Genomic DNA, 26,384 nt, shown 5'->3' with positions numbered 1-26,384 from the left:
TGAATATTAGTCAGCCATAAAAAGGAATGAAATACTGATACATACTACAACATGGATAAAGCTTGAAAATGTTATGCAAAGTGAAAGAAGCCAGACACAAAAGGCCACATACTATATAATTCCACTCATATGAAATTTCCATAATGGGCAAATTCTTAGAGATGAAAACTAAATTAACAGTTGCCAGGGCCTTTGGGGAGGGAGAAACAGGTAGTTACTGTGTATGAGGTTTCTTTTTAAAGTGAAGAAAATGTTCTGGAATTACGTAGTAATGACAGTTGCATGACCTTGAAAATACACCAAAAAACACTCAATTGTAAACTTTAAAAGGGTGAATTTTATAGTATGTGAATTATATCCCACAAAATGTTTAAGTAAATTGAAAGAATTTGTTAAAAGATGAAATAAAAATATTTTTAGATTAAAAAATATGTAATGTCGGCCAGGCGCGGTGGCTCACGCCTATAATCCCAGCACTTTGGGAGGCCAAGGTGGGCAGATCACGAGGTCAAGAGATTGAGACCATCCTGGCCAACATCGTGAAATCCCGTCTCTACTAAAAATACAAAAATTAGCTGGGCGTGGTGGCGTGCACCTGTAGTCCCAGCTACTGGGGAGGCTGAGGCAGGAGAATCACTTGAACCTGGGAGGTGGAGGCTGTAGCGCGTCACTGCACTCCAGCCTGGCAACAGAGCAAGACTCCGTCTCAAAAAAAAAAAAAAAAAAAAAAATGCAGTGTCTACATCAGCTGACCTGCAATAAAGGAATTTCTAAAGAGGGCCCTTTGGGCAGAAATGAAACCATCCCAGAATAAGTCAGAAATGCCAGAGAGCAATGAAAAGCAAAGAAAAGATAAGTATCTGAATAAATCTAAATGAACACTAACTGTTAATATTACTGTTAATACAATACTGTTAATGTTACCAGTAATAATACTATTAATACCAATATTGTTAATATAATACCATTAATATTAATTCATTTCACTGAATTTAAAAAGAATATATAGAATTAAAGTGCATAATAATAAGCACATATGAATCTGGAAGGGGGTCATAGAGTTCAAGTCTTCTAAGAAACTATGATTTGTCTAGGAGAAAGATAAAGGTATAACTACATTATCTGGATAAGTTAGTAACAATTTCCACAATAACCACTAAAAGAACAAAAAATAGGACATAATCTCCAATCTACTGGAGAAGGTGGAAAAATGGAATGATTTTTTCAAAAAATCACATTATCAGATTAAAATAATGCAAGAAAAGAGAGAAAAATAAACACAGAAAATGTAGGACAAGACAAATACATAATAGGATCATAAATTTAAACCCAAATAGATCAGTAATTACATTTAATGTAAATGAACTGTTCCAATTAAAAGACAGAGACTGTCAGATTGAACAAAAAAAATATCTAACTACACTCTTTGCAAGAGACATACCTAAAGCATAAAACTATAGTAAGGTTGAGAATAAGATAAAAGACAAAGATATCATGTAAATATGAGCCTAAAACATCTAGCATGGCTATGTTAATATTAACATCAGACATACCGTATCATAAAGTCAAATATTAATTACTAGACATAAAGAGAACCAGTCATAATAATTAAAGTCTCCATTCATCAGGAAGACCTAACAGTTTTAAATCTGTGTGGCCCTGACAACACAGTCTCAAAAATTTATACACAAAAACTGGCAGAACTGCAAGGAAAAATGAGACAAATCCATAATCATAATGAAATTGTGTAATTATTTCAGTAATTAATATAACAACCAAAAAAACTAGTAAGAAAGCAGATGTAACATGCTTACCAACTCAGCTAAACAGAATATTTAGTATAGTACATTGAACCCAATTATCTCCAGGCACATAGGAATATCTGAGAAAACTTACATACCATATTCTGGGCTACAAGGCAAATCAGCATATTTCAAAGGATTAAAATCATAGAAAGCAGGATCTTTGGGCAAGATAATTGTGCTGAAGAATAATAAAACAAGAAAATATGCATATGTTTAGAAATGTTTAAACGTTTCTTCTAAATTACCTAGGAATCAAAGAAAAAACCATAATGGAAATTAGAAAGTATAACAAACAATAATGAAAATGCCTTAAATCAAACTTTGTATGATGTAGTTGAGGCATTGTTTACAAGAAAATATATCACTTTAAACAAACATACCAGAAAAAAAGGAAAAGCTGCAAATTAATAAATAAAGCATTCATCTCAGATTAGAAAGAGAACAGCTATAAGAAAGGAAAATTACGAGCCAATTTCACTCACAGGCACAAATGCAAAAACTCCAAACAAAATATTAGTCATCAGGGCGGGCGTGGTGGCTCACACCTATAATCCCAGCACTTTGGGAGGCCGAGGTGGGCGGATCACCTGAGGTCAGGAGTTTGAGACCAGCCTGGCCAACATGGTGAAACCCCGTCTCTACTAAAAAATACAAAAATTAGCCAGGCGTGGTGGAACGTGCCTGTAATCCCAGCTACTCTGGAGCCTGAGGCAGGGAGAACTGCTTGAATCCGGAAAGAGGAGGTTGCAGTGAGCCAAGATCATGCCACTGCACTCCAACCTGGGCAACAGAGCAAGACTCCGTCTCAAAAAAAAAAAAAAAAAAAAAAAAAGCCATCAGAATCCAGTCACATATTTTAAGAATAAGCTGGCATGATCAAGTTATGTTTAAACAGTGGTCATCTGTGGGTAGTAGAATTATCAAGATTTTTATTCTGCTTTTTATGCTAATCTTTCCTTCAGAAATTTTCTACACAAACATCCATTACTTTAGGGACCAGGAAAAATATTTTTGAATTAATCATTAATATTCTGATCTCTCATCTTTTTGAGATCAACTAATTAATAAATGGCAAGAAGAAAAGAACAAGGGCTGGCTCAGAACAGCCATTCTGTCTGAATAATATAAGGATACAAGGCCTTATTTGTCTCAGGGTCTCTACTGGGTTGACTGAGAACAAAGAAAGGGTGAATAGGAGTAGAAAAGGATTTACAAAGATAGGAATGTGATAATAGCAATTTGTAGGCTTTTCCCTACATTAAAGGAGCGATCTCATACACAAATGCGTCTATAAATAGAATCCATATTGCACTTTAATGAATAATTTAAAACCACTCTGCAAACAGGGTTAAGAAAACAGGAACCTAGATGCTCAAAAATCAATAGTTCTGTCCTATCCCAATCTGGTGAGTTACAGAAACAGATGTCTAAGTTTTACATTATTTTTTAGAAATGTTGGAAAATAGATGGTTAAGTACAAAAAGACTTAAAAACATTTACAACCTTTGAGCTAACAGTTCTACCTTTAGAAATTTAGAAGCCATCAGTGATACACACAATGATTTTTGTATAGGATATTTTTCAAAGCATTATTTATGATGAGTATTTTAAAGCAACATAAATGTCTAGCTATAGGGAAATGGTTCAATAAACTGGGACACTCTTTGGAATAGTATGCAGCCATTTGAAATCATATTTTAGAAGAACACATTATGAGACAAGGAAATGCTCATGATCTAGTAAAAGGAAAAATATTGGTTCAAAAAACATACTTTGGAATGAATCCCAACTTTAGGATATGCATATCATACATAAATATAAGTAGGAAAAAACACTGAATATCCTTTTGTGGTAAGATTAAGGATAATGTTGATCTTCTACTTTATAATTTTCTGTTTCTTCCAATTTTTCTACACAAAACATTTGTATTACTTTTATAAATAGAAAAAACACTGTATAAAAGAAAATAAATAATAAGCTGATTACCTTAGAGTCAAACACCCTTCATCAACCCAAATCCGCTTCTAAGGGGAGGTCAGTGGAGATCAGTACATCAGTTTTCTATTGCCACATAACAAACTACCACAAATTTAACACCTTAAACCAATATGTATTAAATATCTCACAGTTTCTGTGAGTCAGGAATTTAAGCAGGCTTAACTGGGTCCTCTGCTTAGGGTCTCACAAAGCTGCATTCAAAGTGTTAGCCAGGCTGTGTTCTCACCTGAAGCCTTGAAGGGAAGAATCTGTTTCCACGCTCACTCAAGATTATTGACAAAATGTGTTTCCTTGTGCTATTGGACTGAGTGCCCCCTGCTTCCAGGATGAGGAAGATTCTACCACCCTGCTCCATCTGAAATTAGGTAGAATGACTCCTTCCGGCCAATGAAATGCGAGCGGAATGGACTAGCCACCCTTCCAAAGTGATTAATTGCTACTGCAAGTGTCTCCATATTTAAAAAGGTCCAGATCCAGATCATTTAAGAATCGGTTTTGCCAAATTTCCAGGAAACAAAAATTCCTCCCTTTCCAAAACTATTACATTTGGGAGGCCAAGATGGGAGAATTTCTGGAGCCCAGGAGTTGAAGACCAGCCTGGGGAACGTAGCAAGACCCTTATTCTACGAAAAGAAAATTTAAAAATTATCTGAGCATGGTGGTTTGTGCCTATAATCCCAGCTAATCAAGAAGTTAAGGCAAGAAGATCACTCGAGCCCAGGAGTTCAAGGCTGCAGTAGGATATGATAGCACCACTACACTCTAGCCTGGGTGACAGAGAGAGTCCCTGTCTCTAAAAAAAAGAAAGAAATTATTACAAAGATGATGAAGTATCATGTTGATACCAAATCTGAATAAGGGCGATACAAGAAAAGATTATCACTGGTCAACACCTCTTATGAATATATATGCCAAAATCCCAAATGAAATATTTGCATATTGGGTCCAATAATTTAGGCTGGAGTGCAGAGGCATGATCACAGTTCATTGCAGCTTCAACCTCCCAGCCTTAAGTGATCCTTCAACCTCAGTCCCCCAAGTAGCTAGGACTATAGACGCATGCCACCATGCCTGGCTAATTTTTTTTCTTTGGTTTTTTTTTTTTTTTTTTTTTTTTGTAAAAATGGGGTCTTACTATATTTCCCAGTCTGGTTTTGAACTCCTGTTCTCAAATGATCCTCCAGCCTCAGCCTCTCAGTGTTGGGATTACAAGTGTGAGCCACCTCACCTGGCCTGGTAATATTTTTTAATGTAGTACATCACAGTTTCTCCCAGGAAATCAATGATAGCTTAAATTAAAAGAATAAAATATCTCATCTCAATCACGATTTTTAAAGAAAGCATAAAATTATCTAAATAAGTGCACTGTATAGAAAACCATTTGAGAAAATTCAAAATCTATTCATGATTTCTTTAAAGCTTTTATTAAACTACTAGTAAATGTGATCATCCTTAACCTAATAAAGGAATCTACCAAAAAAAAAAAACAAAGTTCACAATTAAGTCTTTCACAGCATTTCTTTTAAATGAAAAACAATATAAGGATAATCTTACCACAATCTTCATACAACTTTCTCTAGTGGTCCAAGCAAAGGAAAAAAGACAAAAAAAAAAGATCAATAAAAGATTTAAGAACTAGGGAGAAAGAAATTAGATTATCATTAGGTATATGAAGCAACCAGAAACTGATCCACGCATTTGTGAAATCTGATGTGTTTCAAAGGTACCACTGCAGATCACTGGGGAAAGGACTGTATTTAATAAACAATACTGGTACAATTGGTTATGAATTTGGAAAAATTTAAAATTGGATCTCTGTCTCATACCCCACACAAAAATAAGTTCTAAGTAGACTATAAAAAGCAAATATTTAAATATTTTTTAAAGAGGAGGATATATTATGACTGATTTGGTTTGGCTGTGTCCCCAACCAAATCTCATCTTGAATTCCCATGTGTTATGGGAGGAACCCAGTAAGCAGGTAATTGAATCATGGGGGCAGGTCTTTCCCATGCTGTTCTTGTGATAGTGAGTAAGTCTCACGAGATCGGATAGTTTTAAAAGGGGAGTTTCCCTGCACAAGCTCTCTCTCTTCTCTTGTCTGCTGCCATGTGAGATGTACCTTTCAACTTCCACCATCATTGTGAGGCCTCCCCAGCCACGTGGAACTGTAAGTCCATTAAACCTCTTTCTTTTGTAAATTGCCCAGTCTCAAGTATGTCTTTATCAGCAGCATGAAAATGGACTAAGACAATGCCCTTGGAGTAACACAAGATTTCTTAAATCAGACTCAATCACCATAAACTGTAAAGGAAATATTGATAAATCTGACTACATTAAAACTGAACATCTGTTCATCAAAACAGCATATTTAAAAGGATAAAGAACAGGATACAAATAGAATCCAGAATATGTAAAGAACTTCTAAAAAGCTATAAAAAGGATAATCCAGACAATAAGTGGACAAACAATATAAGAATACAATTTTTAGAAGAAGCTCAAGTGGCCAAAGTATGGGTAGAAAATCCTCAAACTCACTAGCCAAGGAAATGCTAATTAAAACAGTAAGATATTTAATATCTACTCAATTGACAACAATTAAAACATCTGAAGCTACGAAGGATTAGTGAGGATGTAAAGAAACAAACCTCTGGAAAGTAATCTGACAATAGCTATGAGGTTGGAACTGGGCCTAGCCTGTGACACCACAATCTCAGTGGTAAGTGTATACCTGGTCTACTCTTTCTCAAGTGTCCAACACAGAGGAAAGATGACCCAGTGGGACATGGCAATTGGGAGTGGTAGAGGCTGTGGAAGCTGCTCAGAGAGACTGGAAGTGGGATTTGGGCCAAATAAGACAATATCAGATGCCAGTCTTACCTAGGAGGTGAAATAGAGAATAGAACTATGCTTATCTGGGGTGAATTCTCCCCAAGTGGCAGCTCCATCATTTTATCTTCTAAAACCAATCTAATCATGTTATTCCCTCCTTAATTTTGTCAGCTAAGACTGCCAAATGAAGAGCCCCAGTTTGTATCGGTTTCTTACTGCTGTTGGAACAAACGTCCAGATACTTAGTGTTTTAATACAACAAACATTTATCTTACAGTTCTGGGGGTCACAAGTCAGACAAGGGTCTCACAGGGCTAGAAACCAAGGACTGCATTCCTTTCCCAAGTCTTTAGGGGACAGAATCCCTTTTCTTGCCCTTTCCAAAGGCTTCCCACATTCCTTGACTACTGCACCCTTCCATCTTCAAAGCCAGCAATGGCAGCTAGAGTCTTTCTCACCTCACATCACTCTGACACTGACTATTCTGCCTCTCTCTTCTACTTTTAAGAACCCTTGTGATTACTCAGAGCCCACCCAGATAATCCAGGATAATCTCCCTATTTTAAAATCAGCTGATTAGCAACCTCATTCCATCTGCTGCCTTAACTCCCCTGCCATGTAACATAACACAGTCCTGAGATCAGGATGTGGACAGCTTTATGAGCCATTATTCTACCTACCATGCAACTCCTCCTCCACTTTCGCCCCCTTCCATCTCCAACAAAGTTCCAACCATTTCACAATGCCCCTAACACTTCCAGCAGGGTCCCAAGTCCTTCACTATGCTTCCATACCTCCAGCCTCCACACCACTACACACTCTGTACTCCGGTTATTCCAATCTTCCAGCCTTTTTCTAATAAATGTATACCCAATCCATGCCCAATTATAACTCATGCCCTAGGGCCCAGCCCAAAGGCCACCTCCTCTCTAAAGCTTTCCCTGATTCTCGGCCCAAATGAATCGCCCCTCAACACATTTGCCTGGCTTTCTATGTATCCCAACTGCAGCACTGAGTATGGCCCCCTGTAATTATATGTTTACATGTTCCTTCCTCAATCCGAACTGGTGAGCCCTTCAGTAAGAACTCTGTCTCATTCCCCCACGGGTTCCCAGATCATAGCATAGGAAATGGTGAAGAGTAGGGAATCAGGGAGTATTTCTGAAGCTTGGATGAGGCAGAAGGAAGTTTTCCTGAGTTTCTGTCAACAAAAGAGATGTCAAAGAATAACGTGGGTTAAGTGTACAACAAATGGAGCCACAGAATCAGTTCAGATGATCATAACAAAAAGCACCTCAATAATCCACTGCTTAGCTTGATATACAACTTACTACCATGTGCAACAATCTCTGTACCACAAGTGACACCTATTTCTTTTTTTTTTTTTTTTTTTAACTGCTAACCTGTGGGGCAATTCTAAAGTAACTGACAAAATTAACCTCAAGAGAAAGAAAAGATTCATGTAAAATGATTTACAAAGATGTCCTCAATATTAGAGAAAAGAGAGTAGATACAGCTCTAACACAACAGGAATGCCTGGCAACCACTTAATAGCCCAACACATAAACAGATCCCATCTCCAGGAAAGGCTGAGAACCAACATGCTGGAGAATGCAAAACATGCTAGAGTCAACCCTTTTGGGAACAAGTTGCCCCTACATAGATATATGCCTACAGATGTATGTCTATATTGTAATAAAGGTGCTATGGTTGGAATATCCCCTCCAAAACTCATGCTGAAATGTAATCCTCAATGCAGCAGCAGTATTGAGAGGTGGTACCTTTAAGAGGTGATTGGATCAAGAGGGCTCTGCCCTCATAAAATGGATTAATCCATTCATGGGTTAATGGATTAGTGGGTTGTCATGGGAGTGGAGCTGGTGGCTTTGGCCCCTGGACCTTAGACTTCTCAGCCTCCATGACTATAAGAAATAAATTCCTTTTCTTTGTAAATTGCCTAGTTTCAGGTATTCTGTTATAAGCAAAAGAAAACAAACTAAAACAAACTGGTACTTTCTTAAAGGAATGGTTAAGAAAACAGGGTTTCATTTAATGTCAGTGATTTGTTACTTGATGCCCATACTCAAGCAACAAAACTCCCACCTAGAGAGACAGTGAGGACTAAGCAAAAGGAATGGAATGTTGTAGCATAATTATCCTCCTTAAAAAGAAGAATAAAATGGCTTAAGTGTTTTCAAGACACGCTCCCATTCAACAGAATTTCCCTGATCAAATTTTATTTAATAATATGAATTCTGAAATTAATTTTAAAGTACGCTGGAAAGGACGTTTGAGCTCCCCCCGCCCCAAAACACACACACACACACAGAGAGAGAGCGACAGAGCGAGAGAGAGAGCAAGAGCGAGAGAGAGAAACAGGTGACACGGATTCAGCACCATGGACAGCGGGCCCATGACGCCTTGCCTGTGAGAGTCATTGCCACCAGGGATGAGAGCTGAGACATCAGAGCTGCCCCAAAATCTACAGCATTTATTCTAATGTTTAAGTTGGGGCAATTCCAATACATGAGCAAGTATTTTCCCTGGTTATGGCCCAAAGCACAGCCTTCTTCACTGAGAGGATACACAACTTACATCTACTAAAATCTGCTTCAGTATTCACCTTTACAATAAAGCCCTGAGACTTTTGTAAAAATAGAAATGATTCTGCCATTGACACAGGAACTGAAATAATCAAAACTGATACACAGAATCCAAATCTGAATGGCTAGATTGGTTCAAGAAACTCGTGAGACTTTTTCAAATTTATAAATGCAGCATGCTGTCAGCCTTCTCAGAACAATAGGGTAAAGGATAGTTTCTTCAAAACAGCTAGCAAAATACAACTATACGTTGAATTTTTTCGCATAAATAGCTAAAAACGTAACCACAAAGCTGTGTGGGTTTTCCCCCACCATGAGCATTATAAAGATATCTGGGAAAGTGATGTTTTGAGGTCCAAAAGCACCACTAATCAGCAGCACCTGTGGCAACACCAGCCAAAAAGCCCTGAATTCTAGACAGAGCCCATTTTTTCAGTTATAAAGACCCCATTTACCATCAAAACTTTTTCAAAACCTTATAATATTGAGTATCAACTAAGAAAATACGTGAAGCTATGTAAGTTCTAAAACAATAATGAACTTGCACTGTATAAACAACAGCATCTACATACAAGCAAAAAAAAAAAAAAAATACTGCTCGAAAGTGAGACATCAGTTAGTCGGTCACTGCACTTGTGTTTTAAGGCCCCATGTTTTTTGATGGATCTCCAAGCCTGAAAACGCCAGAACTATTTCTGCTTCTCTCGTGTGATGATCAATCAGGTCCTTTCAGATCTTGCCAATGATCCCTTTAGAGTGCCACTGTTCTACAAACACTCCTTTTGGGGCCAAAACAGGTATCTCTGACACGCTTTAAGACGATGAATTGTTCTTGAATATGAGGAGGACTGGGAGTTAGTTCTCTTAAATAGGGAAGCACCCTTGCACACTCCTTTGGGATCCACATCTGAGAAAGTCCAAAGAAAAGAAAAAGGCCCCTGAAAGTGAGTTCAATTTCAGAGGGATATGTAAGGGCCTGTGCCAGAGGAATATTTTTGAAATGGAGGGAGTCTGTAAGTTACCCAGTCAAATCTCTAAAGGCCTCTCCGCAAGGCCCCGCTGCTCAAGATTCCTTCTGGTGAATCCCACTCTACAAACACTCAGCAACTAAGAGTGCTACTGGCTCACACGGAGGGCTAACAAGACCTGCAAATCCAGGCTGCTCTGAAGGACGGTGGAAGATAACCAACCCCGAGCCACGAGATTTAGGACCCGACTTTTGGTTAACTTTCAAATTTCTTATGCCAGTAATATACTTCAGAGTGTGTGGGGCGGGGGGGGGAATTGGAAAACATCACCAGGCAAAAAGAAAAAACAAACTCTTTCACGAAACAAGACTTCCAATTAGAACACGTGTGGGGACAATAAGAAACACGTTCTAACCATCCCCAAAATTAAATTAAAACACAGCGACCAACAAGAGGGACCTGCGCGCGCCCCACCTCCCGCGCGCGGCTCTCCGCAGGGTCACCGAGGGGTGAGGCCGCGCTCTCCCGGCGGCCGTCCAGGGGGAGGAGGCCCCGCGCCGCGCCCCGCCGCCCTCCAGCCGCCGGGGCCGCTCCGGGGTGTTCCCCAGATCTCTTCTCAATCAAGAGATGAAATTTGTGCGGTTTTGAAACTGAAGCCTCAAGTAGTCCAGACGTTTTCTGACCCACATCCGAGGCGCTCTCGGCTTCCCGCCGCAACTTCCGAATTTGGGGAGGGGGCGGAGGCGGGCGGAGGCGGGCGGGCCGGGCCTGGCGACCGCACCTTGAGGGAGCCCGAGTCCCCTCGCTGCCCCGGGCCGCCGCAGGCGCCGGCGGCGGTCGGGGACGGCGCGACCCAGCCTGGGACCCCCGCCCGCCCCGGCTCGGGCGAAGTTTGCCGCGGCCCGGGGTCGCCCCGTCACTCGGCCTCCGTCGGGGACTCGGTCCCCGTAACCCGCAAGGGCGCCCGACCCCGACCCCGCCCGCCACCGCTCACTCACCTGCCCTGCGCCGGACGGCGAGCCCGCGGGCCGGCGGGGAGAGGCCGGGAGGCCCTGGCGGGGTCGGGGCGAGGCGGGTAAGCAGGCGGCTGCGGAGCCTAAGTCTGCCGAAGCGGCGGCGACCGCGGCTGAAGCAGCTGAGGCGGCGGTCGCGGCTTCAGGCGCTCCAGCCCGAGCGCTGCGCGCGGCGCGGGCCCGCCCCTCTGCGCCGCTAACCAATCTAGCGCGGCGCGCCGCCGCCGGCCCCGCCCCCGCCCAAGGGCAGGCTCGCGAAAGCGGGCGCTGCGGGCCAATCAAACGGCGGAACATCGACCGGCGCGGCCAATCCGAGCCCGGAAAGTTCTCTGGAAAAAGCCAACTCGAGTCAAAGGGGCGGGGGTGGGGCTGCGGGCGGGGCGGGGACCTGGCCCAATGACGCGCGGGGCGGGGCCGAGCATTGGGCGGGGAGGAGGCGGGGCCTCGAACGGGCGGACTGGTCACTAGTAGTGGGCGGGGTCGTAGGCGGGACATTGAGCGGGCGGGGCAAGAATCGGGGCGGGGCCCTAATGAAGTGAAGCGGGGCGGAGACGGGCAGTGGGAGGGGCAGGTCATCATTTGGGGTGGGGTAGGGGCGGGGAAGGGGCGGGGCTGAGTTCGGGGAGCCAGGCCGGGGAGAGGCCTAAGTCGGGGAGGGCGGGAGACAGGCAAGAGCAGTGGGCGGGGCTCGGGGTTAGGGGATTAGTGTCCTTGATGGGGCGGGGCCCAGGCTTGGGGCGGGCCTGTGGTGGGCAGGCCGCTGATGGGCGGGGCGAGCCTTGGTGGGCGGGCCAGGCCTGTGGTGGGCGGGTCAGGCCTGTGGTGAGCAAGACCTTGGCGGACGGGGCGGGTCCGTGGTGGACGGGGCGGGTCCGTGGTGGGCGGGGATTTGGTGGGCGGGCATTTGGTGGGCGGGCGGGCCCGACGGGACGGGAGTGGCCGTTGAATTCCCGGCCATGCGGCAACCCCGAAGGTCCCCCTGCAGCGCCCGCTGCCCGTTCTCTGCGGGCCTGGCCCCGGCCCCGAGGCCGGGGCCGCAGCGCCCGGCGGGCAGTGGCCCCGAGCGGCCCGTGAGCCTGTTCCTAGACGCCGCCCGCCCCGCGCTGGTCCCGCGGCCCTGTCCCCTCCGCCTGCCCGGCGTTCGCGTGCCCCGGCCTGGGGCGGGGCGTTGCTGCGCCCCGGGGGGAGCAGGGGGAGGCCGCCCTTTCTCTGGGCTGGCTCCAGGCTGTTCGGCTCCGCGCCGTTTTCCCGGTACTTCCCGCGGAGCCCGCCTCGCTGTGCGTCCCCGCCCGGGCGTTTCTTCCGCGGCGCTGAGCGCCCGCCCCGGCCTCGGGAAGGGCAGCCGGACGCCCCCAGGACCAGGGCGCTGGGGCCGAGGCGCGTCCTCCGCAGTCGCCGCTCCTGGGCCCCGTTTCCCTGCGGGTTCTCGCCGGGGTGGGAGGCGCCTCTTGGCGTCCGTGGGGAGCTGGGGGTGGAGGGCGGCAGGGCAGGAGGTGGGGGGAGCTGAGCCGGAGAAACGTCCTCGCCCCGCCGGAGACCTCAGACACCCCAGAACCTCGGGCCGGCAGCCAGCTGCAGGAATCGCTCCCTAAAGCCCGGGGTCCGCGCCCGCCCGCCTCCCGCGAGCCCAGGGGCTGCCGGGTCACCGGGATGCGGCCTCGAGGCGACGTCACAGACCCCACGCGGCCCCCTGAGCACCCCCGGAGCCGGCGCGGGGACAGGGGTTCGGGATGGACGGAACCCACCCAGGGAACGTTCCGGGCCGTCTACGCCAGGCGCAGGGCGGCCGTCAGCTGGGGGTGGAGGTGGGTCAGGAAGAGATGTGTCCTTTTGTCTCCAAATGTCGCTTGTGTCATTAAAAGACAACCTTAAAATAGAAAAAAAAAAAAAAGCCTGGGCTGGCGTGAGGAGGGGCCGTCCGCGAGCTACCGAGGCTGAGTCCGCGGGGAAGGGAATGTGGAGTGGGGGGGGGGGCGCTTGGCGAACCCGTGCTTTGGACGCGCTTGGCGGTTTCGGGGTGAATGAGAATGGAGGGGAGAGAGGCCAAGGCCCGCAGCCTGGTGGGAATGCTGGGAAGGACGCTATGGACAGGACCTTACTGGAAACGAACCAGAAGGGAAGGTGGGCCGGGCGCGGTGGCTCGCCCCTTAATCCCAGCGCTTTGGGAGGCCGAGGCAGAAGGATCGCTTGAGCCCAGGCGTTGGAGACCCGCCTGGGAAACATCGTGAGACTGTTTTTAGCAAAGGAGGAGGAGAAGGGATACTGGGCGGCCTCTGCCACACCTGGACTCTGCGGGCAGGGGGCCGGAGGGACCCAGGGCTGCTGTGCTGGAGCTGGAGCAGGCGCGAGGGTCTGGGCAGAGCGCTGTCAGCGCCCCCAGATTACAGGCTGCCAGCCTCCCACGTCGCGGTCCTCTGCGGGAGCCTGCGGCCTCAGCTGCCTGCCCCGCCGGCTGAAAGACACAGTTAGTCATTAGGAAAGTAATGATAGTGTTTTCAGGGCAGCGTGTTAGACCCTAACGACTTTCTATTATTTGCAGTTCCTGCCAACCCTGTGAAGAAAAAAAGCAGCTCATCTCTCACGCCCCGCCCCTTGACACACGCCGATCCGGCCTGGTTCTGGGTTCTCCCGGAGCCTGCAGGGCAGCCCCGCCCCAGGCGGCAGCAGCTGGGCCTGCAGCGTGTCCCTTATGGTGCCCGGCCTCCAGGTCCAGAGTTTCCTGCCTCCCTGAGCTCGGGGTGCTCTGTCTCCACCCTCTCATGGCCGTCAGGGTGCTGGTCCCGTCAGAAGTGCACCCAGGGGCTCGCATTTATAAATAACTCCAGGGTGTCTTGCTGTGGGTATGGAAATCGGGAAGGCAGGTTATCATCTGCTTGGAATGATGTCAGATCCAGCCCCAGGAAGTCTCCCAGCGCCAGGCCTTCCTGCTTGTCATGGGCTGGGGCATCTGGAGGGGTAGGGGCGAGGGCCTTCTGTAGCTCCACATTAGCTGGCTAAAGTGTGGGGAAATCAGTAACACACAGAAAGCAATCACAGCAGTAATTAACGTCAAAACCCTGCAAGATGTTTAGGCCTCCCAGGAGCCCTGGAGAAGCCCAGCCCTTCCACACAACACCAGCACTCCCAGCGGCAGGGCCTCCATCCCCCTGCTGGGGAGGGAGATCTGGAGTCTGGGTGGAGTGTGTGGTCTCTGTTGCCTTCAGCAGGACTACACTCCAGGCTGAGCCTTTCCTCAGGCAGAATTCACACCCTTACCTCAGCCTACAACCCCAGCACACATGTTACCTAGGGGCAAATGAGTATTTTGCCCTCATGTCCTCTTCACAAAGCACTGGGGCAGAAGTCCTTCTTCCAGGGACCAGCAGCACCCAGCCCCTGCTTCCCCAGGCTCCTGCCCTGCACAGGGACCGCTGCCACTGCCCACCAAAAGCTGCTGGGGGGTGGTGGGGCTGGCTCAGCTGAGCTCACACAGGATCCTCTGATGGCCAAAGTGCGGGAGTGGAAATCAGAGACCAAGAAGCCAATCCCTGTGCCAGCTGCCCTGGTTAGGGAAATACAGAAACTAAAAATACTTCCCACTTCCGCTTCCTCCTTTTTATATCAGCCTCATCATAAGTGCATCTGACCTAACTTACCTGGTGCTGTGGTGTTTGTACTTGGATTAGGTGAAGCAGCTCAGGGGTCCCCTCATGCCCTCTCCCCTGTCCCCCTGCTGAAGAGGCAGCTCCCACATGCGGCACTGCCTGACTGGCCCCTGGCCCTGGGCCTGGGACACCTGCACAGAAACAGCAAGCCATGGCCAGAAAGCTTGCAAGGTGCCCCCAGCTTGGGTGATGGTGACATCCAGAACAGGGCACTTCCTGGAAATGTGATCTGGAAGGGCAGTGGGCATGGGTGGAGCATGGAAAGAGACACCCAGGACGGGCGGAGAGAGGCATCTGCTGTAGGTGGGGCTGCAGCCGCCTCTCTTCTTCGGGGCTGGCAAGGTAACCCTTGCCCTGTGCCCCACAGCTGCCCTGATTTCCAGGTGTCTCCCAGAAGCACACTCTGCACTGCTTCTGCATCCCGGCCACTCCCTCAGTGTCCAGCCCCCTTCCCCAGCGCAGAGTGAACACAGAGAGGATGGGGAGTGCCTGCTCTGCCAATGTGAGGGGCTGGCAGTGACATCTGTCCCTATCATAGGCACAAAAAGTTATCAATGTTGGTAAGTTGGATTCAAGCCATGCACGGAAGCAGATGGCTCTGCCCCAAAGGGTAAAACATCCTGGAAGTGAATTGGATGGAGTCTCACATACAGCAGCCCATCGGCTTCTCTGGCGGTGTGCCCTGGTTTTAGCAGAAAATAATCACAGGGTCTCTAATATCTGGCTGTGGAGAAGCACCCAGAACTCCCCCGGTTGCCCTCATCATCCCTAATGGACAAGGGGTGGGTCCTGTGTCCTCTCAGCCCTTCACGCTAAGAAGCAAATGAATCCTTGGCCTGCCCCTCAGACTGGCATCTCCGCAACTGGGATAGACATCTCAGGCCCTGGGGTCCATGAGTCACTGCTGACAGAGAGAGAGAGAAAGAGAGAGACAGAGACGGAGAAGGAGGAAAGAGCTCCTGCTGCCACCCTGGTGCCCTCTGGTGCCTCTCAGCCCTGGGGAGTAGTCCTCCTCTGCCCTGGGCCCCTCCCCCACTTCACACAGAGCACTCCCCGCTTGTCTTTTTTATATGCAAGGTTTCTTATATTTTGCATAAAGAAGAAATGCACACACCTCACACATGCACCAGAAACGTCACGGGTCATCCAGACCTTCCTTTTATTTTGGGAAGACTTTCAGCTCAGAGGCAGCCAGAACTCCGCCCCTTCTCTGTGTGCCTCAACGGGCACCATTAAGACTCTAAAATTAGAACAACTCTTTGTTTTGGTGCTGAGCCACCACGTCACTCCCACCCTCCCTCCAACCTCTGCTGGGTTCTCAGGAAGAGACTGGAGGGGAAACGCAAAGCTTCCAAATCCCACAAAGAAAGCCCACCAGCTGCTGGGCAGACCAGCACGGGTGGGGCCTGCTGCAGATGCCCTTGCTTTGCCTACCGACAAGTAACACTTTAAGACTGACTTTTATATCCATTTGCTGCTTTTTTATTAGGGCCTCCTGAAACCTCTCTGTTGACATGAGTAATCCTCTGTAATATTTGTAGAGTGTAGAGATGGATTTAAACACGTGGAGCTGTTCAGCAGAGTATTCCTGTAAGAGAAAGAGGGTGGTGGGACAGGCGTGGCCCAGCCCCCCAAGCGTTTATTTATTTAGGACCCCAAATTTCTTGGTGTCCCACCTCTGCCACAGTTTAGCAAGCCCCTGCCTTCCTACTTTACTGGACTGGAAAATAAATACACATGCATTTAGTCTCCTTGCAACCAACGACCTCTGATAAGTGTTTTATGGTGAAAATTCAAGAACATAAATGGTGAGAAATAAACCATTAAAATGTAAATTAAGGGGGCAAAACCCTCCACTGTAGCTGGAGTCACAAATGGGGAGCATAGGAACTGAGTATGGCTCACAGAGGATTCTTTTTAGCCCCCTCTCTCCCAATTGCCACCCTCCGGACCACCTAGAACTAGGCCAGTCTCTGCGTTTATGGTACCTGGGGAGCCTAGGAGTTTGCAAACCTATGATCAAAGGCTGGGAACAAAGCCAGGGTCAGGAGGGCTTGTGTGTACTGCCCTCTGGCCTCCCAGGTGAACGAGTCGAAGTCCCACACCCAGAGAACAGGATGCGCCCAGCAGGTGGGTTGCCACGGCAGGTTCCCTTCCTCCCTGCCTGACATCCAGCTGATGGGGCCTCCTGGAAATGTACAGACGTGGCTCTCACATCTGTTGGCGTCCCAAACTCCGTCAGCACTGGTCTCTCCTTTCCCGCCCGTTGCAGGTCCCCACTTAAACACTGAAAGGACAGGTGGAGGTGGAGGTGGAGGAGCCTGCTTGTACACTCCCGAGTCCCGGGGCCAGCCATCGTGGAAAACCGGGGGCGCTCCAGGCCTCTCCAGCTGGGGAGGCTATTTGGGGTCCGCCCCACCGCCTGCCACAGCTGCCCCACTAACCGCCAGCTCTGTGGCTGCCGTGTCAGCAGCCCTGGCCCACACAGGCTCTCCTGGAGCTCAGCAGGTCTACCCTTGCCTACCTCTGGCCTAAAAGCCCCCAAAGGAGCTGGTGGCACTCCCTCTGCTGGTGTGGACACTACACGGAGGGTGCTTGTCAGCTGCTCAAAGAGGGCCTGACAGACAGCAGCTTCAACTCCACCCCCGCAGGCTCCACTGCTGCACCCACGCACGATGCTACTGCTGTTCCTTCTCTCTCTGGTGGCTGTCCCTCTGCAGCAGGCAGAGCATGCTGTGCTGATCCGGTGAGCAGTGCTGTCCAAACTACAACCACGGTGGAGCAGCAGCATGCCAGCACCGCGGTCCCGGGGCTACTGGACACACGGAGTGGCAGGGCGCTGAGCTCCCCTGCACAGACTGCGGGTGCAGGACGGCGCCAAAGACGGGAAGGCTCCAGGCTGGAGAAGCCGTGCCCGGTCACCAGTATGCCCACGGCCCTGTGCCTGGCGGCCCTTTGGGAGGGCTGCGAGGGGGCAGTGTGAATGCAGGAGAGAGGCGTGGAGCTGGGGCGCCACTTCGTGTGTGGGGGCCTAGGGGAGAGCAGTCCCTGCTGGCTGCTGGGCGCCAAGCTGAGAGCAGAAATGCACAGCCCTCCCCCAAACACATGCACACCACACGCACATCACACACACACACATCACACACACACCACACACACCACACACATTACACACATACACATATCACACACCACACCACACAACCACCACACACACATCACACACATACTCATATCACACACACATCACACCACACACACACCACACACATATCACACACACCACCACACCACGCACACACCACACACATCACACACACCACACACACGCCACCACACACATCACACACACATATCACACACACCACACCACACCCATCACACACATACACATATCACACACACCACACCACACACACATCACACATACACACATCACACACACATATCACACACACCACACCACACCCATCACACACATACACATATCACACACACCACACCACACACATCACACATACACACATCACACACACCACACACATACACATATCACACACACCATACCACACACACATCACACACATACACATATCACACACACCACACCACACACATACACATATCACACACACCACACACACACCACCCCACACACATCACACACACACCACACACACGTCACACACATACACATATCACACACACCACACCACACACACACCACCCCACACACATCACACACACACCACCACACACACATATCACACACACCACACACATCACACACATTCACACATCACAGACACCACCACACACATCACACACATACACATATCACACACACCACACCACACACATCACACACATTCACACACCACATGCACACACCACATACACATCACACATTTACACATATACATATGCACACCACACACATCACACATATACACATATCACATGCACACACACCACACATAGACACATACACATCACACACATATCACACACATTCACACACACCACACACATCATATCAATACACATAACACACACATACACATTTCACGTGTACATACACGCATTACACACATACACCTATACGTACATCACACACATATACACGCCACACACATTCACATACACACACCACACCACACACCACACATATGCACAAGCACATATCGCACACACCACACACATACACGTATATCACATGCCCCACACATTACATGCAAACACATCACACACATATCACACACACATACACATGCTATGAATCACACAGACACACCACACATACACATAGCACACACATATGCACATAGCACACACACCACACACATCACACACATACACACCACACATCACACACATACATATCACATGCCACACACATACATCACACACATACACACACCACACATACATCACAGACATACATATCACAAACACACATCACATACATATCACAAACACACACATACATCACACACACATACACACACCACACACATACATACCACACACATCACACACATACATATCACACACAACACACATATACTACACACACATACACCATACACACATACACACCACACACGTCACATACAAACACACACCACACACACATACACACACCACACATGCATACACACCACACACATACATCACATACAAACACACATCACACATACATATCACACACAACACACACATCACACATACATACACATACCACACACACACATCACACACAAGCATATCACACACATACACACTCCACACAGATTCCACAGCACATACACATGCACACACACAGTCTGAGAACTCCAGCCTCGGAGACCCACATGCCCCAGAGGCGACTCGGCTGCATTCCCAGCCCACCGTTCCCACAGCAGCAGCCGGTTATGGAAAAACGTCTCCTTCTTCTGCTGGTCCCCGCCAACAAGGGTGCGATTCTTTGAAAAAAGAAAAGAAGTGAAACCTTGCAGGAAGTTCCCCAGGGATAGCACACATTTTAATGTGATTACTAATTGGCTCCAGCCCTCAGACCAGCCTCTGTTTTCAAACTAGATGGAGCTGATGTCACTGCTTTGGTGGGAAGGGGATGTGGTGGGAAGGAGGGGGCAGGAAACCAGCCTCAAGGAGCCTGACCGCAGCCGCCGCAGCAGATGTGGGGTCTTCCCTGGGGCAGATCCGCCCAGCCTCTGGCCCGGGGAAGGAAGCTGTGGAGCGGTACCCGTGTTCTCCTCAATCCCCACCAGCACGGGGACCAGAAGCACTTCACCGGAGTGGCCGGAACAGCAGCACAGGCTGCCAGCCCTGCGCTGCTCTCGGACTACTGAGGGTGTAGTCCACAGGACCTTGAGGGCTGGGGGCTGCTGCATTGCTGCATCCTAACTGAGCCTGCTGAGCAGAAATGGGGAGGGGGGCCTGCCGGCCCTAGGAGCTGAACGCCACGGTGCCCTGCCCACCCTAGGAGCTGAACGCCACGGTGCCCTGCCCACCCTAGGAGCTGAACGCCACGGTGCCCTGCCCGCCCTAGGAGCAGAACACAGCAGTGCCCTATCTGCCCTAGGAAATACCTGTGCACAGGACACTGGGAGCCAACCCCCAGGAAGACTCAGGAACCTACCCAGGAGTGAAGACCTGGGGGATCTAGTGACTCAGGGCATGCCAGGACATGTCTTCTATGTAAATGGCAAGTTGTCGCACCTTGAATCTTCTTCCTTTAAGAAGGAGGCACCGGCTTTGGTGGGCCGCTGTAGATTTCAGAGATAGTGTATGCCACAATTGGAACAAGTTCCAACCCACCTAGTATCAGAGCCAGAAAGTGCCTGTTTCCAGTGGGACCCAGAGCAAGGGAAGGCTCCGCATCAGATCCAGGCCACAGTGCAAGCTGTTGAGCCACTTGTTCTGTGGGATCAGCAGAGTCAATGGTTCTGGAAGTTCCTGTGAAGAGAACAGCATGGCAGTGTTTCTGGTGAATCCTGATATGACAGTCACAGAACATCCCTTGGAGTTCTCAAGCAAGGCCATGCCTTCAGTGCCAAAGAGCTACCCTCCATTTCAAAAGCAACTGTGCGCACGCTTGGCGTTAGCAGAGACTGACTATGCAACTCAATGGTCAAGTGACCGTGTGAGCAGAGCTGCAGTGTGAGCTGGCTATCATCAGTGCACCAAGCCACAGGTGGGTGAGTGTGGGGACAGCCCAGCACACGAGGGAAACAGCCTGAGCAGGTTCAGAGGGCACAGGTGAGTTCCAGGTGCTGCGGAGTCCATGCTGTCTGCCCCCATGCACCGTTACTCTTCCTCTGATTATAGCTGCACTCTCGCGGGGGTTCCCTGTGATAACTGACAGAGGAAGACGGAAACACTGCCACGTTTCTAGCCAGAAACACAGATGCAGCAGCACAATATGTTGGTTCCAGCCGGGCATGGATGCTGCCACTCTATGATCCCTCTGGGTGCAGGAAGTCTTCCTGGTCAGAGCTGTGTCCCTCTGGGTGTGGGAAGTCCTCCTGGTCAGAGCTGTGTCCCTCTGGGTGCGGGAAGTCCTCCTGGTCAGAGCTGTGCTCACAGCACTCAGGGCCACAGTTCTGTGGAATGAATGCTAAACACTGGATGGTAAGTATCTTCACAGGCTCCTAGGCAAGCAACCCAAAAGGAGCAAGATCAGAACACTGGAAATAATAAATGTGAGGGAAGAGGCAGGCAGGTGGTCCTACAAAAGAGGGCCCCACGCATGGAGGCATTTGTGTCTTACATTAACACATGCCAGGAAGCATCTCCTGCAGAGGACGCAATAGGCCACCAGGCTGACTGGATGGCCGGACAGTGGCCATGAGCCGGCCTGTGCCATCAGCCAACTGAGCCAGGAACAGAGCACACAAGAGAGAAAGGCTGAAAGCTTGGCCTGGGCCCAGCAGCGTGGGTCTCCTCAGCAAGGCTGGCTTGCCAGAGCACGGACCAGCACCGTTTCTGACCTGGCCCTGCTCTTGGGGGAGACCAGCCGGCCTCATGGAGGCAAACCAATGACCTCAAACTCCTCTCGCCTTGGAGGAGAGGGCAACTCATCCTTACAGAACTTGACCCGCACTTGGGGTGTGGGGCTGCCTTCCCACCCTTCCTGTGTCTTCCAGCTCCCCTGGCCGTGGCTTTCAGAATTTGAACCTCATTGACTTGCTGACGTAGAGGATTAAAGACGCTCACAAATTCTTTGACAGCCCGCCCATCAAAAGGTGAAACCTGTGCTCCTTATCTTTGAAACCGGGCGGGTTCTTTGGCCAATACAGTGTAGTAGAAGCAATGCTGTGCCATTTCTGGGGTCGACCTTCAAATTCTTCCCTCTGGGATTGCTCACTCTGGGAAAAGCCAGCCAGCACATAAGATCCAACTGTGCTGGCCTTACCATGCCATGAGGAAACCCCATCTGGACGAAGGGAGGGGCTTCATAGAAGGAGAGATCCCTGCAGCAGATACGGCATCCCAGTGAAGAAGCTTTCAGACGATTCCAGCCTCAGCCGCCATCTGACCACGTCCCAGTGAAGAAGCTTTTGGATGATTCCAGCCTCGGCCGCCATCTGACCGCGTCCCAGTGAAGAAGCTTTTGGACGATTCCAGCCTCAGCCACCATCTGACTGCACCCATGTGAAGGACCAACATGAGAACAGAACACCCGGCTGATCCTGCCGGCCCCCAGCACAGTGAGAGATAACACATCAGGGTTTCAGGCCACTAAGTTTGTAGGTGGCTCCTGATGCTGCATTAAACGTTTATGACAGTATTTCACATAGCACCTGCCTTTCACCCAGAGACCTCTTCAAGGTAAAGAAGGTCTGATGATGGGCACTTGACCATGGAATTCACTGGCGTTACCACAGACCCATCACCCAGAAGCAGCCGGCCTACCAGTGAAGGGAGACTTGCGAATGGCCTGGCATGGGCGGCAGCTCTAAGAAAGCCTGGGCCCGTCTGGCCTAGGAACTGCACTCCAGGATGTAGGATCCGTGCTGAGCCCACGGTCAGGAAATGATCCCGTGTCCCTGGGACCTTGAATACAAAGCTCTGAGGACCCCACGGACGGAAGCCAGTTTGGCCCCTCCCCAGCACGCACGGTGAACGGCTTGCATAGCTGTCCTTCCTGGGGCTGAAGTCTGAGGCTCTCTTGGACTGGAACCCTTGACCCCCTGGTTGAGGGGAGGCTCCTGCCAGCGTACACAGGTTGCTGCAAGACTAGAAGCCATGACCACCATTTGGCCACTCTGGCCTCCTTGTGCCAGTGGGCAAGCCACACATGCACTTACTGTACCCATGAAAGGGCCAGGCTCAGAACACCGTGGAGATCTCCGGGGTTGGGGGGGTGCCAGGCTCAGAACACCGTGGAGATGGTGGGGGCCAGGCTCTGAAAACGGTGGAGATAGGGGTGGGGGGGCCAGACTGAACACCATGGAGATGGGGAGTGGGCAGGCTCTGAACACCGTGGAGACCGAGGCTTGCTTCTGCACCATGGGGCCAATGAGGGGAATGCCTGCAGCTGACAGCTTGCTGGGACACTTCGGGATCTGCGCTGAGTGGCAGCTGTAATTACAGCAACCATGGCCCATCCAATGCAGGATGACCGAGGCCTGGGTGCCATGGGGCGAACAGTTCAGACCAAGGCTCAGCTGAGGGAGGCCAGTCTAGAATGTGGGGAAGGCAAGGAGAGGACAGTGTGGGGTTTGGCCCCAGGATTAGCAGTGTCAGCAGGGACCATAGCCTGGTGTGGCAACCCTTTTAATGGCTTTTCAGTAGATTACAACCAGAGAGCCTCTGGACAAATTGCACTTGCACCACCCCTCAGGAACCAGGGCTGTCCATTCCTGGGTGAGACATATGGGGTGGGCTGTCATCGGTTCCAGGGCCATCCATTCCCGGGTGAGACAAGCAGGGTAGGCTGTCATCAGTTCCAGGGCCGTCTGTTCCTGGGTGAGACTCGCGGGGTGGACTGTCTCGGGTTCCGTTCAGGTCACTGAGGCTGGCATGGTCGCCTTGCTGTCGCGCTTGAGCAGCCGTTGCGAACGTCCAGCCCGGCTCCTGCATGCACAGCTAGGTGGCTGCTGTTGCTCCTGCAGCCATGGCCAGTTGCTGGGTCCCTGGGGAGCTGTTTCCGGGCCCACCCATCAGGTATCAACAAACCCCAACAACACCCAGCTCCGATAGCACTGGAGGCCTCTTGCTTACTTTCTCAGGGCTCTCTTGTTGCCTGTGATGGGGGAGATGCATCAGAAGCTGTCTGCCACCTGCACACACAGTCTGAGGTGAGATGAGGCCAGCAACAGGAACTGGCAGGTCCACCCTGTCCCACTCCTCTCCCTGCTCCACTGATCAGAGATGCAGGAGATTCACGCAGTCCCTGAGGAGAAGCATGGAGCCAGACATCAGCCAGCAGTGGACAGCGACCTCCCTGAGAGTCGCTTTCCTCCCTTTTTTGCCTTAGTCCCCTCTTCCCTCACTCCTGTTTCCTGGGGTTGCACTCCCCAGAAAAATGCAGGCACAAGACTTTTGCCTCAGGCACTGTTTGCTCAGGGAGCTAGGCTAACAATATACAAACACCATAATAAAGTGTTGGCTATCCCGCCTTGTTCAAAAGAAAGAAAGATACAGAATCATGGTGTCGGAAAACAGAGACAATTTGACTTCCTCTCTTCCTATTTGAATACGCTTTATGTCTTTCTCTTGCCTGATTGCCCTGGCCAGAACTTCCAATACTGTGTTGAATAGGAGTGGTGAGAGAGGGCATCCTTGTCTTGTGCCAGTTTTCAAAGGGAATGCTTCCAGCGTTTGCCCATTCACTATGATATTGGCTGTAGGTCTGTCATAAATAGCTCTTACTATTTTGAGATATGTTCCATCGATACCTAGTTTATTGAGAGTTTTTAACATGAAGGATGTTGAATTTTATCAAAGGCCTTTTCTGCATCTATTGAGATAATCATGTGGTTTTGTCTTTGGTTATATTTATGTGATGGATTATGTTTATTGATTTGCATATGTTGAACCAGCCTTGCATCCCAGGGATGAAGCTGACTTGATCGCGGTGGATAAGCTTTTTGATGTGCTGCTGGATTTGGTTTGCCAGTATTTTATTGAGGATTTTCACATCGATGTTCATCAGGGATATTGCCCTGAAGCTTCCTTTTTTTGTTGTGTCTCTGCCAGGTTTTGGTATCAGGATGATGCTGGCTTCATAAAATGAGTTAGGGAGGATTCCCTCCTTAAATTTTGAAAACCCCATCATCTCAGCCCAAAATCTCCTTAAGCTGATAAGCACCTTCAGCAAAGTCTCAGGATACAAAATCAAAGTGCAAAAAACACAAGCATTCCTATACACCAATAATAGACAGACAGCCAAATCATGAATGAACTCCCACTCACAATTGCTACAAAGAAAATAAAATACCAAGGAATACAGTTAATAAGGGAAGTGAAGGACCTCTTCAAGGAGAACTACAACCCACTGCTCAAGCAAATAAGAGAGGACACAAACAAACGGAAAAACATTCCATGCTCATGGATAGGAAGAATCAATATCATGAAAATGGCCATACTGCCCAAAGTAATTTATAGATTCAATGCTATTCCCATTAAACTACCATTGACATTTTTCACAGAATTAGAAAAAAAAACTTTAAATTTATTTTTTCTTTCTTTTTTTTTTGAGACGAGTCTTGCTCTGTCACTCAGACTGGAGTGCAGTGGCGTGATCTCAGCTCGCCACAACCTCTGCCTCCCAGGCTTAAGTGATTCTCCTGCCTCAGCCTCCCAAGTAGCTGGGACTACAGGTGCCTGCCACCACACCCGGCTAATTTTTGTATTTTTAGTAGAGATGGGCTTTCACCATGTTGGCCAGGCTGGTCTTGAACTCCTGACCTCAAATGATCCAATCACCTTGGCCTCCCAAAGTGTTGGGATTACATGCATGAGCCACCATGCCCGGCCTAAATTTCTTATGGAACCAAAGAAGAACCCATATAGCCAAGACAATCCTAAGCAAAAAGAACAAAGCTGGAGGCATCCCGCTACCTGATTTCAAACTATACTATAAGGCTACAGTAACCAAAACAGCATGGTACTTATACCAAAACAGACATATAGACCAATGTAACAGAACAGAGACCTCAGAAATAACACCATACATCTACAACTATCTGATCTTTGACAAACCTGACAAAAACAAGCAATGGGGAAAGTATTTCCTATTCAATAAATGGTGCAGGAAGAACTAGCTAGCCATATGCAGAAAACTGAAACTGGATCCCTTCCTTACATCTTATACAAAAATTAATTCAAGATGGATTAAAGAGTTAAATGTAAAACCCAAAACCATAAAAACCCTAGAAGAAAACCTAGGCAATACCATTCAGGACATAGGAATGGGCAAAGACTTCATGAGAAAAACGCCAAAAGCAATTGCAACAAAAGCCAAAGTTGACAAATGGGATCGAATTAAACTAAAGAGCTTCTGCACAGCAAA

General features: G+C 48.9%; 1 protein-coding gene across 41 annotated transcripts in view; it reads right to left on the bottom strand.

Annotated features, from left to right (window-relative positions):
• The window catches only part of PCBP3 (poly(rC) binding protein 3), a 300,088-nt gene extending 288,613 nt beyond the window's left edge, over positions 1 to 11,475 (bottom strand). For 16 of the 41 annotated variants that reach the window (XM_054468333.2, XM_054468336.2, XM_063659845.1 and 13 more), the window contains exon 1: positions 11,205 to 11,475. The gene's annotated coding sequence lies outside the window, so the exon portion shown is untranslated. Of the gene's footprint in view, positions 1 to 5,357; positions 5,380 to 11,204 lie in introns of all 41 variants that reach the window. The other 25 variants (XM_054468346.2, XM_063659851.1, XM_054468343.2 and 22 more) reach the window with 7 other exon arrangements.
• Between the last annotated feature and the right edge of the window lie 14,909 nt (positions 11,476 to 26,384).

This window comes from Pongo pygmaeus, chromosome 22 (genome assembly GCF_028885625.2).
Source record: "Pongo pygmaeus isolate AG05252 chromosome 22, NHGRI_mPonPyg2-v2.0_pri, whole genome shotgun sequence".
Lineage (NCBI taxonomy): Eukaryota > Metazoa > Chordata > Mammalia > Primates > Hominidae > Pongo > Pongo pygmaeus.
This window is presented reverse-complemented; position numbering and strand designations above follow the sequence as displayed.